This window comes from Taudactylus pleione, unplaced genomic scaffold (assembly GCF_031769625.1).
Source record: "Taudactylus pleione unplaced genomic scaffold, aTauple2 ptg000329l, whole genome shotgun sequence".
Taxonomy (NCBI): Eukaryota; Metazoa; Chordata; class Amphibia; order Anura; family Myobatrachidae; genus Taudactylus; species Taudactylus pleione.
Window position 1 is genome coordinate 10,635,465 of NW_028284730.1, and position 16,355 is coordinate 10,651,819.

At 43.8% G+C, this 16,355-nt stretch overlaps 3 non-coding genes across 3 annotated transcripts; all 3 read right to left on the bottom strand.

Annotated features, from left to right (window-relative positions):
• Window positions 1-4,260: 4,260 nt before the first annotated feature.
• LOC148509351 (small nucleolar RNA U13) lies at window positions 4,261-4,357 on the bottom strand. The gene has a single exon (XR_015869479.1). It is a non-coding gene; the product is annotated as a small nucleolar RNA U13 (small nucleolar RNA).
• Window positions 4,358-9,789: 5,432 nt separating this feature from the next.
• On the bottom strand, window positions 9,790-9,886 carry LOC148509352 (small nucleolar RNA U13). Its single transcript, XR_015869480.1, has one exon. It is a non-coding gene; the product is annotated as a small nucleolar RNA U13 (small nucleolar RNA).
• A 6,129-nt stretch (window positions 9,887-16,015) lies between these two features.
• Window positions 16,016-16,112, bottom strand: LOC148509353 (small nucleolar RNA U13). The gene has a single exon (XR_015869477.1). It is a non-coding gene; the product is annotated as a small nucleolar RNA U13 (small nucleolar RNA).
• Window positions 16,113-16,355: the final 243 nt, after the last annotated feature.

The window sequence follows — 16,355 nt, forward strand, 5'->3', positions numbered from 1 at the left end:
TGTGTTGTGCTGTGCTGCTGTTGTTAATAGGGGCTGTGTCCACTACTTCAAAGTCCATAGGGGCTGGCTGGACTGTGTTGTGCAGTCAGTTCTCCATAGGGGCTGTGTCCACTCCAAAGTCCTGTGCAGTGTCCCAGTCCTAAAGGGGTGCTGTAGTGTTGTCCAGGGGGTGCTCTGTCCATCAGGGGTGCTCCCCCCAAGTGCTAAAAAAATATAATTTTTTCTGTTGTTGTGAATTGTTTGCGCAGTAGCCGCACGTGCATCAACAAAGTAGTGCCAAGCGTGCGCCTGTGTCATAAGTAAAGGGCCGGCTGGCTTGACTGTTAAAGGGTGCTGTAACCCCCAAAGTACACTCCAGTCCAAACCAAAAAAAAAAATATTTTCTGTGTTTGTGAATTGTGTGCGCAGTAGCCGCACGTGCATCAACAAAGTAGTGCCAAGCGTGCGCCTGTGTCATAAGTAAAGGGCCGGCTGGCTTGACCGTTAAAGGGTGCTGTAACCCCCAAAGTACACTCTAAACCAAATAACAAAATATTTTCTGTGTTTGTGAATTCTGTGCGCAGCAGCCGCACGTGCATCAACAAAGTAGTGCCAAGCGTGCGCCTGTGTCATAAGTAAAGGGCCGGCTGGCTTGACCGTTAAAGGGTGCTGTAACCCCAAAGTACACTCCAGTCCAAACCAAATAAAAAAATATTTTCTGTGTTTGTGAATTGTGTGCGCAGTAGCCGCACGTGCATCAACAAAGTAGTGCCAAGCGTGCGCCTGTGTCATAAGTAAAGGGCCGGCTGGCTTGACCGTTAAAGGGTGCTGTAACCCCCAAAGTACACTCCAGTCCAAACCAAAAAAATATATATTTTCTGTGTTTGTGAATTGTGTGCGCAGTAGCCGCACGTGCATCAACAAAGTAGTGCCAAGCGTGCGCCTGTGTCATAAGTAAAGGGCCGGCTGGTTGACCGTTAAAGGGTGGTGTAACCCTCAAAGTGCGCTCCACAAACAATTAAAAAATTCTAATTTTTTTTTCTGTCTTTGTGAAATGTGTGGGCTGTAGCCGCACCTGCATCCTTAAAGCAGCAGCGACAAGCGTGCGTCTGTCTGTTAAAGGGTGGTGTAACCCTCAAAGTGCGCTCCACAAACAATAAAAAAATTCTTTTTTTTTTTTCTGTCTTTGTGAAATTTATTTATTTATTTATTTTATTTTATTTATTAACAGTTTCTTATATAGCCTAGCATATTCCGTTGCACTTTATGTGTGGGCTGTAGCCACACCTGCATCCTTAAAGCAGCAGCGACAAGCGTGCGTCTGTCTGTTAAAGGGTGGTGACACCCTCAAAGTGCGCTCCACAAACAATAAAAATATTCTTCTTTTTTTTTCTGTCTTTGTGAAATGTGTGGGCTGTAGCCGCACCTGCATCCTTAAAGCAGCAGCGACAAGCGTGCGTCTGTCTGTTAAAGGATTACATCGGTGACAGCATCCAAGTAGGCATGTCAGACAGTCCGTACCTGTACTGGCAGGAAAAAGAAGCAATTTGGAGGTCCCTGTACAAACTGGCTCTATTTTACCTGAGTTGCCCCCCCTCCAGTGTGTACTCCGAAAGAGTGTTTAGTGCAGCCGGGAACCTTGTCAGCAAAAGGCGTAGGAGGTTGCTTCCACAAAATGTGGAGAAGATGATGTTCATAAAATGAATTATCAACTCTTCCAGGGAGACCAGCCTCCAGAACGTACAGAGGGACCTGTGGTTGTGGATTCCAGCGGGGACAAGTTAATAGTCTGTGAGGATGAGGATGTACACAACACTGAAGAGGGTGAGGAATCGGAGGATGAGGACGACATCTTGCCTCCGTAGAGCCAGTTTGTGCAGGGACAGATTAATTGCCAGCTTGTTTTGTGGGGGCCCAAACGAACCAATCATTTCAGCCACAGTCGTGTGGCAGACCCTGGCGCTGAAATGTTTGGTTTGTTAAAGTGTGCATGTCCTGTTTATACAACATAAGGGTGGGTGGGAGGACAATTCCATCTTGCACCTCTTTTTTTTCTTTGAATTATGTACTGTTTGGGGCCTAGTTTTTCAAACTGCCATCCTGTCTGCCACTGCAGTGTCACTCCTAGATGGACCACGTGTTTGTGCCGCCCACTCGTATCTCTTAGCATAGTCATCCAGCTACCTCGGTGCAACCTTTTGGATATAAAAACACTATTGTGAGGTGTGAGGTGTTCAGAATAGACTGGAAATGAGTGGAAATTAAGGTTATTGAGGTTAATAATAGCATAGGAGCAGAAAAACACACAAATTCTGTGATTTTAGCTGTTTTTATGCTTTTTTTTAAAAAAATACAGATCCAAAACACAAAACCCAGAACCCAAAACACGGAAGGGTGGTTTTGGCAAAACCAATCCAGATCCAAAACACGAAGAAAGATCCAGATCCAAACCCAAAACACAAAACACGAAAAGTGGCCGGTGCACACCCCTAATTAGAACCTATATGCATTGGGTTTTATACCTATGATTTTATATAAGGTTCTTTACAAACATCAATTTATTTATCATTTGTATTTTATGTATTGATGTTTTTTATGTGAATTATAGATGTATTATACGTGTGAATAAATCTATTTTTAATATATCAAATACATCCGATCTCTCTATACAAATTGGATCGTGCAGCCAATATGGGTAATTTCCACTGGCGTAACTATAGAGGGTGCCGATGTCTTTTATTAACAACTGATGCCTGATTAAAAATGACAACGGCTCTCTTAGAAGCTGGGAGGAGGCGTGGCTATGATGACATCCCCAGAACAAGGCCACGCCTCCTCCCAGCTTCAGTAAGGAGAGATGGAGTGGCATGCCAGGCTCAGGAGGAAGTAAGTATTACAGGGCTGGTGAGCCCCCCATACCTCTGGTTACACCCCTGGTAATTTCTATATACTGAGTATCCCAACTACAAACAGAAAGCTCAATACATTTTCACTACTTGAGCAACTGTTCCAAAAATTAAACAAACAAAAGACATGCTCCAGATCAACAGGGCAAAGGCATAACAACTAGAGAAACACCACTCTCACAAATATATGTTCAATTACTAACTAAAACCAGCAGGACCACAAACAAAAAAAAAAGTCCTACAGCTAGAACCATCCAGCAAGGGTTCATTAAGCAAGTTAGGGAGACACAAAAATATTAAAACAACTTCCAACCATTCCATATAGCAGGCTTGCCTACCCTTCTGATTTGGTCGGGAGCCTCCCGAATATCGGGTGCCGCTCCCAACCCCCTGAAAAGGCAGACAAGCCTCCGGCTGCCGTTTGGCCCCCAGAGTACTACTAGAATCCCCCCGCAGCGGGGGGGGCCCGATGACGCGATTCACTATGAGTCACGTCATCGTGGCTCCTCCCCCTGCTTCACAATGCCTTTATTTCTGGCATTGTTAAGAGGGGGCAGGGCCACGATGATGCAATCATGCAATCACGCCCTGGCCCCGCCCCCAAAACAGCATCATAGCTGGCCACGCCCCCAGCTGTATGCAGGCATTCAGCTCCCTCTCGGAAGGAGGGAGCTGAATGTCGACATGTATGCCATATAGTGCAAATATTTGCTTTCATTGCACATTGCAGTGTCAAAAAAAATAAATATATATATATATATATTTATATATAATACTACACACATGGGCCATGTACATCATTTTAGCTTCACTACTCTTGTCAAAAGCAACAAAAACGCAAAATGTTACAATGCTCATAAACACTATGGGCCCAATATCACCTGGACTGTAAAGGTGCGTACACACGGTACGATATCTATGAACAATAACGATATCGTTCAGCGATAAATCGTTCATATAATTCATTTTTATGCAGTGAACGACCGACGAACGGCCAACGATGCGCGTTCCCTCATGGACAATAACGATATCTATGGTCGTCCGTACATGCAGGCCAACTTGGATGATTTTATCACGATTGCATGTTAAGAAATGTGGTAGGATGACTTCACTGAAAGATATCTATCAGTGTGTACACCCAATATCGTCTGTCCTGCACTACAGAAAAGGCAGTCATTCAGCGATATCCTTGGTTGTGCAGATTGTACCGTGTGTACCCAACTTAAGTACAGCTGCAATTACCCATAGGTAAAAGTAATTCACACCTAAGTGGACCAAGCCTTAAACTACATAAAAAAATAACCTATTTTTAACACTTGTATAATTGTTCTAACAACTAAAACAAACAGCAAAGAAAAAAAAATATCTTGCTCTAGATCAGAAGGGTCATGTGTCAGGTCGTAACAGCTGGGAAGACACATCTCACACATAGGTGTGACCACCCACTCATCATTCTCTAGAACCAAAAGAATCAGTGAATGAGGACCACAGCTAGAACCTAACTCTAGAGACCCCTGAAACAGATTAGGGAGACACAAAGTAATAGATCAGAATGTAACTTATAGCCACACTGTATAGGGAGAGTCTTTGCTGACATAACTGTAGCCTCTGCTCATTCATTAAAAAAAATGGTCTAAAGCTTTTCTCAACAATTCATTTTAATTTCCTCACTGTATAGTTTTGGGTATGTAATTTCAAAATATATTGTTATTGTAGAATTAATTACCTTCCATTCCCCAATAAATTAGCATGCCCCAATATTAAGGGGTGATGCACCGCAGGACAATAATAAGTCCAATATTTAAGCTTTCCAAAAGCCGGGCACCCTAGGACGGTCACACCAAATATATACTTTACTGCTGCACTCATAGGTGTTACTTTCACAGTCTCCCTGAAAAGCTTTTTCAAAAGTAGGCAAGCATGTACTAAGTCACATATATGGCAAAGAGGAAGAAATATTCTGAAAGCCGAGCACCCTGGGGTGTTTGCAAAAAAATATATCCAACCACTGAGATCATCATTCTATATTTACATGTAATGTCCCATTTTTACCAGGGACCAGGTTCTAATTTAATCAGAGGGGCAAGCAATGTGTTTCCCTTTTAAACAGACACAATGACAGACACAAAGAGGAAGGTACAACGCTATTTTATTATTGCAAATTAATAAACAACAGTAATATAAAATGTAAACCATAGACAGAATACAAACTTACAGGTTCCAATTCCAATGTAATTACTTAAAACCTCTCTGTCCTCTACCGGTGACCCCAGCTGGCAAGTAAAGGTCAACACAAGGAAACACAGTTGTCACAAAGCTTTTTGTTATTAAAAAGCGAGGAAACACAAACTATGCTTGAAATAGTAGTTCACCGGCAGATTGTAACATTTAAACACAGGGGCCTATTCATCATACCTAAATATTCTCTGGAGGTAATTAGGTTTAGAACTCGCATGGAGTTCTACCTAATTACCGGAGGCATTCATCATTCCTCCTCTCCATAACTATCTATTCCGAAAAGCTGTCATTTTTGCGATGACAGCTTTTCGGGAAATAAGATACTTTTCCCTCTCTACACTACCTTACCGCAGCTGTCAGCCGTTACATCCAAAAAACCTGCGCATGCGCAGCACTGCTTACAGCGGCAGTAAGTTTGTGTCCCTCCCCCCGCCACTCAACTCCCCCCGTCCCCGCACTTACCTGCCCGCTGCAGCGCCCCCAGCTCCGGTGGCTGTGCAGACACGTGTTCTCCCAGTTGACCACAGTAGTTTAGAAAAAAAAAGTTTTTTTTTTTTTCTAAACTTTATTATGTTCTGCTGGGAGAACACGTGTCTGCACAGCCCCAGGAGCCAGAGGGCGGACCAGAGCGCCGGAGGAAGACGCTGGGGGACCTGTCCACGCTGACACAGGTAAGTGTTACCTGCTATTCACCACCTCACAGTGGCGGATGGTAACTCCATCAAATTCCAAAAATACATAATTTTCGCAATTTGATGAATACCATAACGTCCATATCCCCATACTAATGTATGGGGAGTGTGGAAATTAATGCAGGGGGACTTAGCAAGGAGATATCAGTGATATCTCCTGTGTTAAGATACTGCATGAATCCTAAATTAACGGTATTTAAGGAAAATGGCCTTAAAAACGTTATTTTAGTGTTGATGAATAGGCCCCACAGTCCTTGCTAACACTTGAGCCTTTGGAGAGAACACTAGAGGAAACACATAGGCTATGCTGGAAGCAGTAGTTCACCGGCAATTTTTAGCATATAAACACAGTCTTTGCTAACACTTGAGCCTTTGCTGAGAAAAATAGAGGATACACACATGCATATGCAACATGCTATTACCACAGAAGTTGCCAACTGGGTTTACACAGGGATAAAGAAGCATTACATATACATTGCATTACAGATCCAACATTGAAAGTAAGAGTAGAAATACCCAGTGCTTTGCGAAATGCAACATTCAAATGAGGCACCGGCCAGAATGGATATACATACATTAGCATAAACTGTCCCTGCAGTAGATACCGGCAACCAAGCAGTGCATTAAAGACATTTACATTAACACCACTACCAGGGAATACATATACATTTCAAGGCATGAAAAACAGCATTTACACTTTACAGTAATCACATTTGCATCAGACATGAGCTGACGCAATTACCATATCTCACGTCCCCTCCCAGCATGAGCTGGAGGTTCACTATAACTCCAGGTAAGCAGGTAAGTAAGCTAATCAAGATACAGGGAGAGGGGCATCCTATCCCTAACTTCCCCCCTAAAGAGCTGCCCACCTTCACTCCTCCTCTGGGGCTGTCCTCTTTGTTGCCTGCGGCGTCTCTCTAGTACCAGCAGGCGCAGCTCCCGGGCACTACTGTGAGCTGGTGGGTCCGCTTCTTTGATGCCTCCCTGGCGGCAGAATCTTCAGCAGTCATCCCCTGCACGATGTCAGGTCCTCTCAACAGTAGTAGCACTGGGGTCCTTGCGGGGTCTTTACGGACTGGGCTGTCTAAATAAATCCTGCGTCTGCCTTATTTACTTTGCCAGGGCCACTCCTCTGGCAGTCAGGCTTCTCCTCTGACAGAGTTCTTTTCTCCTCAGCGGTAGCGTAGCGGGTCAAGTCGGCAGGCACTCCTCTCTTCTGCCAGTGAGTCCTTAAAAGATGCGCAGGTGTGGGGTCTTCTGCGCTTAAATGGTCCCACCAGCATCTGGCAGCATTACTCCAGGAGAACACAACAGCGGGCACTTTCTCCAGCCCACGATCAGCAGCACACTCCCAGAGGTCAGGGTCCTGCAGGGGGGATACTGCAGCCGGGATTCCCTTCATTGAGGCATCTGTGTCCTCAGCCGCTCCCTCTCCTGCAGGTATTTGAATCTCTATATTGACTACATGGCAGCTCCTGCTGCCCAGCACCTTCCCATCAGTGTTCTCCTCTCCCATCCAGGGGTTTGCTATTTTAACTTCCCCCCTTACTCCTCCCTGCTTGTCCAGATTCTCTGAGTGGACAGGGGACCCCCAGCAACAGACCGCCCTCAGGGTTCTCTGCCTAGTCACCCAGGCTACCAATGAATGGGGGGTATTTTTCCCCACAAAAAGGGGTTGCTGGCCAAGGGATAAATTCTTCCCCCCTGTCTGCTCAGTAGGAACTGACAGGGGAAGGGTCAATAAAAGTTCACTGTAGCCTGTCATTCCTATCCATAAGGCTAACACTGCTTTAGAAGAAAAAAAAAACAACTGGTGCTAAAGGGCAAAGCAGTTCCTAATGATTAAATGGGAGACCCCAAACTTTGGGGTAACACATACAGATTAAGGTTATATTAAAAATTAGGAAAATGTTAGATATACAGTATATTATAAGAAATCCCTATGAATTGTCTTTATAATTCTTGATTATGACATCACAGCAAACAGTGCTGGGGACAAAATGTATTCCTGCATAGAGCATAGAAATAAGAAATAATAATATCCCCCCCTCCCCCCCTGGGCTGGCTGTATAACTATTTGCTGATATTAATACTTTATATGCAGCTGTTTATGTATGATGTCCTAAATGTATAGAATCAACTTTAACTAATATACATATATAGTAAATGTAATATAATAATTTGCACACTGTAGAAGTTATTATGGGGTAGAAATATGTATTCCTATATTGGAGTATTAGAAATTCCATTTCAAATAAATATTAATGACAGATCTCCTTAATTGTATAGCCGGTCTAGGAGCCTAATTCATAGATGTACACTAATGTCGCTGCGGCTGGGAATTGTACTGAGACACCCACCGGTGGCTTCGTAAATCCAAGAAACTGCATATAAAGTTGCAGCTCAGTACATCAGCCAGTTATCAGACTTCAGAGCAACGCTAGAGTAGTGCAGAAAGGCTGTTGGTATAGAACCACCAGAGCAAATCTTTCTGCATTTGGGACTGCAGGCATGGTACAAAACCAGTCACAACAAGTCTGCATTCTCATTGCACCAATCAGAAGGGTCACATTGTCAACGATAATAAACTAACTCTCACTTATCAATTACTAACTAAAACCAGCAGTATTACTGCAAATCTCCCACACCTAGAACCCTACTGCAAAAGCCCATGAAACAGGTTAGGGAGACACAATATAATAACACAACATAAGTTACAACCAACCAATATATTTGTGAATCTTTGCTTCCATTGCACATTGCTATGTCAATACACGATAACACATTGCTATGCACATGGGCCATGTACATCATTTTAGCTACACTACTGTTGTCATAAGCAACAAAAAGACAAAAGGTTACAAAGCTCATAAAGACTATGGGCCGGATTCAATTAGCCACAAAAAGTGCCGTTTGGAGAAAAGTTTTTGCTGATTTGCGCTTTTCGCCTGTTTTCTACTTTTCTCCGTATTCAATTCCAGGACGTTTTCGCCTACGCAAAAACTTTACAAGGAAAAATAGGGGAAAAAGTTTCTCGACATATAGGCAGGCGAATTGGAAGTGCAAAATCGCTATTATGGGGTGCAAATGTGGGGAATTGATCCAGAACCCTTTGGGCACCCCCCCTAATGACTAATCAGTCCAAAAAACTTAAAAAAAAAATAAAACAAATTGAAAATGTAAAAAGTGTTGGAAAATGGTTAAAAAGTGGGGGGGGCTGGTATTTTTGGGAGCTATATGGATGGGACAGGTGTTTTTGAGATTGCAGGAGGATGCAGCCAGCGTATTTTTAGTTTTTTCAAAATCTTCATTTCAAAATATACTAGTACCCATTTTCAGGTACCCCAAATTTATCTACGGTACTTATTTTTCTGAAATAACATTGTTGTCTATCATTTTTCCACACATATGCATATAACAGCCCTTTGCCTCAAAATAAGTTCACTAAATACTTTTATTAGGGCTACTATTACTATTCTATATTGATTCCCAGGGTCACTGAAGTTTTTTTATGGGGTACAGACTGGTTTCCCCCCAAAAAGATGTCCTGTTCGCTAGTTTTGCTTTGTAAAACATTCGCCTATCCGCATTTTTGCCTGTTTTACAAATGATAGAGCAAAAACTAGGGGCGCGCATAGGGAAAACATTGCGGCAAATAGGCGAATGAGGCAAATTCATTCCGATTTTCACCAGACAGCACTTTTCACGTCTAATTGAATTCAGCCCTATAGGTCCAATCTCTCCCAGACTCGCACATTTTTGCTTACAGCCCTACAGGGCTGTGAACAGAGATATGCGAGTCTGGCAGTACTAGAAGTGCCGCATACAGCTGGACTTTACCATGGGTACAAACAATTCACAGCTAATTGGATCAAGTCCTAAGTGACACAAAAAAAAAATCTATTTTCATAACTTGAAAAATTGGTCTAAAAATCAGAAACAGCAGAAGAAAAAAAAAAATTCTTGCTCTAGATCAGAAGGGTCATGTGTCAGGTTGTAACAGCTGGGAAGACACAGCTCACACATAGGTGTAACCACCCACTCATCATTCTCTAGAACCAGAAGGATCAGTGTATGAGGACCACAGCTAGAACCTGACTCTAGAGACCCCTGAAACACATTAGGGAGACACAAAGTAATAGATCAGAATGTAACTTATAGCCATACTGTATAGGGAGAGTCTTTGCTGGCATAACTGTAGCCTCTGCTCATTCATTCAAAAAGGTCTAAAGCTTTTCTCAACAATTCATTTTAATTTCCTCACTGTATAATTTTGGATATGTAATTTCAAAATATATTTTTTATTGTAGAATTAATGACCTTCCATTCTCCAATAAATTAGCATGCCCCAATATTAGGGGGTGGTGCACCACAGAACAATAATAAGTCACATATCTAAGCTTTCCAAAGCCGGGCACCCTAGGACGGTCACACCAAATATATCCAACCACTGAGATCCTTGTTCTATATTTACAGATTAAGGTTATATTAAAAATTAGGAAAATGTTAACTAGATATATATTATAAGAAATGGGGAAATCCCTATGAATTATGTTTATAATGCTTGATTACGATAACGTAGCAAACAAAATATATATAAATGTGATGTGAAAAACTTGTTCCAGTGCTGGGGACAAATGTATTCCTGATAGATCATAGAAATAAGAAATGATACTAAAAGGTCAGTTGTAAACCATATTTGTTGATAATATTACTTTATATGCAGCTGTTAATGTATGATGTCCTAATTGTATAGAAGAAACCAGGGATGGACTGGGTCTGCTAAGCAGCCCTCTCAGTACTCCTGCACGTCTGCAAAAGGGACGTGACCTTGCCAGAAAAGGGGCATGGTCACGCCTTACTGGGCTTGCCTAAGGGCGTGGCCTCACTGCACATTCCCATCTTTCAGTATCCCCGGCCGAGCAGAGCGCCAGGAGGCAGAGCTGCTCGGCCAAGGTTTGCAGCCGGACCGGCCCATCTGGCCATCGGCATTTGCCTGGAAGAAACTTTAACAATATAATAATACAACATAGCTTACAATCACCCAATATATTTGTGAATCTTTGCTTCCATTGCATATTGCTGTTTATACACGATAACACAGTGCTATGTACATGGGCCATGTACATAATTTTAGCTTCACTACTCTTGTCAAAAACAACATAAAGACAAAAGGTTACAATGCTCATAAACACTATGTGCAATTAGGTGAGAAGGGACAAATTGCCATTTCAACAGCACAACAATTTGTACCCTTCGCGGCCCGAGTAGCAGCTTCACCAGAGCCGTAACTAGACATTTTGGTTCCCTGTGCCAGAAAGAGCAATAGGGATCTTAGGTGTGTTCCCCAAAAATGGGCGTGGCCTTATGGACATGGGGTGTGGCCTTATGGCGCATCAATCTGGGGGGTGTCCAGCACTCCCAGAGATGCTGGATGGAATCTATTTGCTAACAGTGTGGGCACATCTAATGGGGGTGGCTGGTCTGTCTTGTCCCTGCAAGTGTGCTGCCTGTGGGTGGGTCGCAGTACCTATGGCCTCCGCTCCCATAAATACATAGCACGCCCATACGTACATAGCACGCCCATACTACATTACGTCTTCGTCTGAGAAGCCAACCTGCTGTAACCGCAGTGGAACACACAACACATTTTCTTTGTGCTTGTGGCTAAATCTGTACTGCAAATCTGTAAGAACACGATTGGGAATTATGTGCGGTGCAACTCAGATGTATGCACAGGTAAAAAACATTTAAAAAAAAACACATTTGCCCCCACATTCTATGCCCCGGCCCCCACAGAGGTCCAAACTACCAGGATGAATCAGGCCAGACCCAACTGCCTTGCGGGCTGCATCTGACTCGTGGGTCAATGTAAGAGGCAACTGCAGGGCTCCTGGGTGATCCCATGAGGACCTAGGTAAGATTCTGGTTTGGGGCTCTCCTCTGATTGTTCGATAACATTGAATTTACTTACTCACTCACTGATATCACACAGCAGGCCGTAACTAGGGTGGTGCCACCTGTGCCATGGCACAGGGCACTGCAGGACAGAGGGCGCTGTTCGGGCCTGTCAATTTTCTGTTTATTATCATTCTCACTACAGTAGTAGCTTCCTCTTCTTTTATCCCCAGCATCTCCTCTGCCTCCCTTATGCACTATTTATGTCCCTATTTGAAAAATAATGGGGGGGGGGCCGCCAATGCTCTTTCTGGCACAGGGCTCCAAACAGTCTAGTTACAGCTCTGTCACACAGATCTGGGCCCTGCACAGAGGAACACATAGGGTGTTCAGGCTGAGACAGATGTGGGGTCAGGCAGAGACAGATGGTGAGGGGGCTAGCAGAGATATATGTGGGGGAGGCGGGCAGAGACAGGTGGAGGAGGCAGAGTGGGCACAAATTTAGGGAGGGAGTGGGCAGAGACACTGGTGGGCAAGGAGTGCATATATAGAGAGTTAAATGGGTGAGACAAACAGTAAAAATAACAACATATACTGTATTTATTGCAAACACTACAGCCAGACAATGGGGAGACAAACAGAAAAGCTCTAAACCTAATTCTTTCACTACATCTTAATGAATTAATACTCTGATCAAATGTATTAAAAAAATATATATAAGATCCCTTTACAAAGTGCTTTTAACTTTTTAGGTATAAGTTTCCAGGTGAGGACTGGGGGCTGCAGACATAGAGGGGGCTCAGATGTTCTGTACTCACCTTGCTGCTTTTTCTTTTTGGTCTCTGCAGTGCCTGTGATGACAGTAGCTGGTCACACCGGTGAGGAGAGAGGGAAAGTAGAAGAGGGGGGGTGGGGATCCACATCCGAAGCATGCAGAACTATTGGAGACAATGGAGGCGCCTGCCGCCGGGCTCCAGCACTGAATGGGCACCTCCTCCATTGCCCACAATATATTCACCCCACTTACAGCCGTATTCAATTTTGAGCGAAAAAACAGAATCGACGAAAAATTTTCACCAATGACGTCATTTTCGCCGATTTTCATTATCCCCGTCAATGGAAAAAACGGGGATACATTTTCGCCTGCCTTTAGCAGGCGAAAAAAAATGCAGAATTGGGGTTTAGGGGTGCAGGCTTAAAAAAATTAGCCTGCACCCTTCAGAATGACCCCCGGAAGTGATCTGTGTAAAAAAAAAAAAAATCGGGACACCCCAAAAAAGGCACTTTGAATTTAAAAAAAAAAATGTTGTGGGACAAAGTTAAAAAATAGCGAACTTGACTCTGGGGGGGTCCCCAAGTATGCCCCAGGTGATTTTTCATTGCAGCTGCTTGCGGCAGGTGGGTTTTTCACGATTTTTTCAAGTCATTTTAGCAACTTTAAAATATGCTGACCCCCATTTTCAAGTACCCCAAATTTGCTGGGCATAGTTATTTTTTCCCCAAAAAATTTTTAAATGCTCTTCTGCATCACTTTCTTGAAAGTCGCATTTATGCACCTGCCGCGGCTATTAGAAACCCCGACTTCCTTCAGGAGATAAAAATGGGGGTACCCATAGTGATCCCCCATGTCTACACATATTTAGGTGGATCCCTGGAATATTTCCGGAAAATTCCCGTTTTTATTACGCTGTAAAAAAATGGAAAAAGTTTTTTTTAAAATGACATGGGATCCCCCCCCCAAAAGCCAAACCAGCCCCAGGCTTGGCAGCCAGTGCAGGTTTCTAAAAATACAGGGAACAAAATGTGTAGGGTTCCACCGTATTTTATAAACCAACACCAGGCTGCAGGGACTAGTGCTGGTTTTAAATATAGGGGTCAAAAAAGACGTGGGGTTCCCCCTATATTTAAAACCAGCACCAGACCCAACCGACCGGGGTGTAATGCCACACCCGGAGACCTAATCACTGGGGCTCCAGGTCCAAAGCATTAGCACCCCAAGTCGGTCAGCGCAAGCCAGTGATCTCGGGAGAGTCGGGGACCCCCCAAAGAAGGGTCCCCCTCTCCCGAGCACCACAGGCTTACGCTGAAGCCCGGGGCTCTTCCCCATTACCCTGGAGCGGTGGGTATGGGGTTAATAGGGGGGCCAAATAATGTAAAACTATTCCCCATTACCCGGTCGGTTGGGTCTGGTGCTGGTTTTAAATATAGGGGGAACCCCATGTCTTTTTTGCCCCCTATATTGAAAACCAGCACTAGTCCCTGCAGCCTGGTGTTGGTTTATAAAATACGGTGGAACCCTATACATTTTGTTCCCCGTATTTTTAGAAACCTGCACTGGCTGCCAAGCCTAGGGTGGTTTGGCTTTTGGGGGGGATCCTATGTCATTTTTTTTAAAACTTTTATTCCGTTTTTTTACAGGGTAATAAAAACGGGAATTTTCTGGAAATATTCCAGGGATCCCCTAAAGATGTGTAGACATGGGGGATCACTATGGGTACCCCCATTTTTATCTCCTGAAGGAAGTCAGAGTTTCTAATAGCCGCGGCAGGAAAAAACACCTGGCAAAGCTATTTAAAAAACCCACTTTCTTTTGCAGGCAAAAATGGGGGTACTCATAGTGATCCCCCATGTCTGGACATCTTTAGGGGGTCCCAGGCATGTTTCCCGAAAATTCACGTTTTTTTTTCGTTAATGGGGTGAAGGGATAATTTTTCAATGACCTATAGCAGGTGCAAAAAAGTGCAGAATTGGGGTTTAGGGGTGCAGGCTTAACAAAAATAGCCTGCATCCTTGTGATTGGCCCCTTAAAAAGAAATGTGCAAAATAAAAGATTTTTAAAAAAACGGGACACCCCAAAAAATTAATTTAAATTTTGGGGTGAAAAAAAAAAAAAAAATAGAGAAACAAAATGCCTAACTAATGAAATTAATTCTGGTGGGGTCCCTAAGTATGTGGCAGGTGTTTTTCTCAGTGTGCAAAGTAGCGCCAGGTGCATTTTTTAAGAATTTGTAAAATTACCTTTAGGGACAAAAAAATATGCTTACCCCCATTTTCATGTACCCCAAATTTGATGGGACCAAAAAAACCTAAGTGCTCTTCTGCATCACTTTTTCAATGACGGGAAAAATCCACCTGCCGCATCTATTTAAAAAGCCGACTTTCTTCTGCAGGCAAAAACGGGGGTACCCATAGTGATCCCCGAGGTCTGGACATCTTTAGGGGGGTCCTACAATTATTTCCCAAAAATTCCCTTTTTTTTTTTCGTCGATCCCAATTCGCCAGGTCTTGTTTTCACTGGTTTCAAATTGAATACGGGGATAAAGCGTGCAAGCACGCGATACTTTATCCCCGGAAAAGCTGCGAAGTGGAGCGAAAAGTCCAGCACAGACTTTTCGCTCCAAATTGAATACGGATGTTCAAGCTGTAACTATGTACCCGGAGTGTACCATCATGGCCGCCCAATGCGTAGCACCTCTTCCCGTCACCTGAGAAGCCACCATACACTAGTGGAGAGCTGCCGTCTCCATCTATCTATAGCCTGCCCCTACTCATTGGTATCGCAGCTTCTTATGTCAGTGTGACATGTCCGGCGTCCCCTCACCCACAGCTCTTTGTCTCAATCCACCCTGACAACAGCCCTAGCCTGCTCGGACCCATGCAGCAGGGGTCATCAAGGCGGCAGTCAGTCACTCCCAGGCTCAGCACATATACAGTGCATAAGCGCAATGCAGCAGGGTAAGGAAAGAGGAAGTAGCAGACAGGTGGAGAGGAGGCGCCTCCGGTTTGCGTTCCACATTGGAACGCAATCTCGGCATCTAGAAAGAATCGGCAGCAGCGGGGCGTAGAATGGGGGAGGAGAGCCAGGACAGGAGCCGGGCGCACCGCTAGTAACAACATCGCAGCGAGCGCCCGGCAGATGTAGATTGCAGTGGCAGCTGGTTCCGCCCCGAGGGCATCAGCGCTCTGAGCGGCGGCACCACCATAGTTACAGCCCTGAGCTTCACTATTATTGTCAAAGCAAGAGAAATGTTACAATGCTCATAAAGACTATGGGCCAAATCTCACTCGGACTCGCACATTTTTGCTTGTAGCCCTATGGCGCTGTGAACAGTAATATGCGAGTCTGGCGGTACTAGAAGTGCAGCATACAGCTGCCATTTACCATGGATACAAGTAATTCACACCTAACTGGATCAAGCCCTAAATTATAAAATAAAAAAACTCTATTTTTTTACTACTTGAAAAATTAGACTAACAGCACAAACAAGCAGTAGAAGAAGAAAAACAATTCTTGTTCTAGATCAGAAGGGTCATGTGTCAGGTCGTAACAGCTGGGAAGACACATCTCACACATAGGTGTGACCACCCACTCATCATTCTCTAGAACCAGAAGGATCAGTGTATGATGACCACAGCTGGAACCTGACTCTAGGGACCCCTGAAACAGATTAGGGAGACACATAATAATAGATCAGAATGTAACTTATAGCCACACTGTATAGGGAGAGTCTTTGCTGACATAACTGTAGCCTCTGGTCATTCATTCAAAAAGGTCTAAAGCTTTTCTCAAAAAATAACTAATTTCCCCACTGTATATTTTTGGTTATGTAATTTCAAAATATATTTTTATTATAAAATA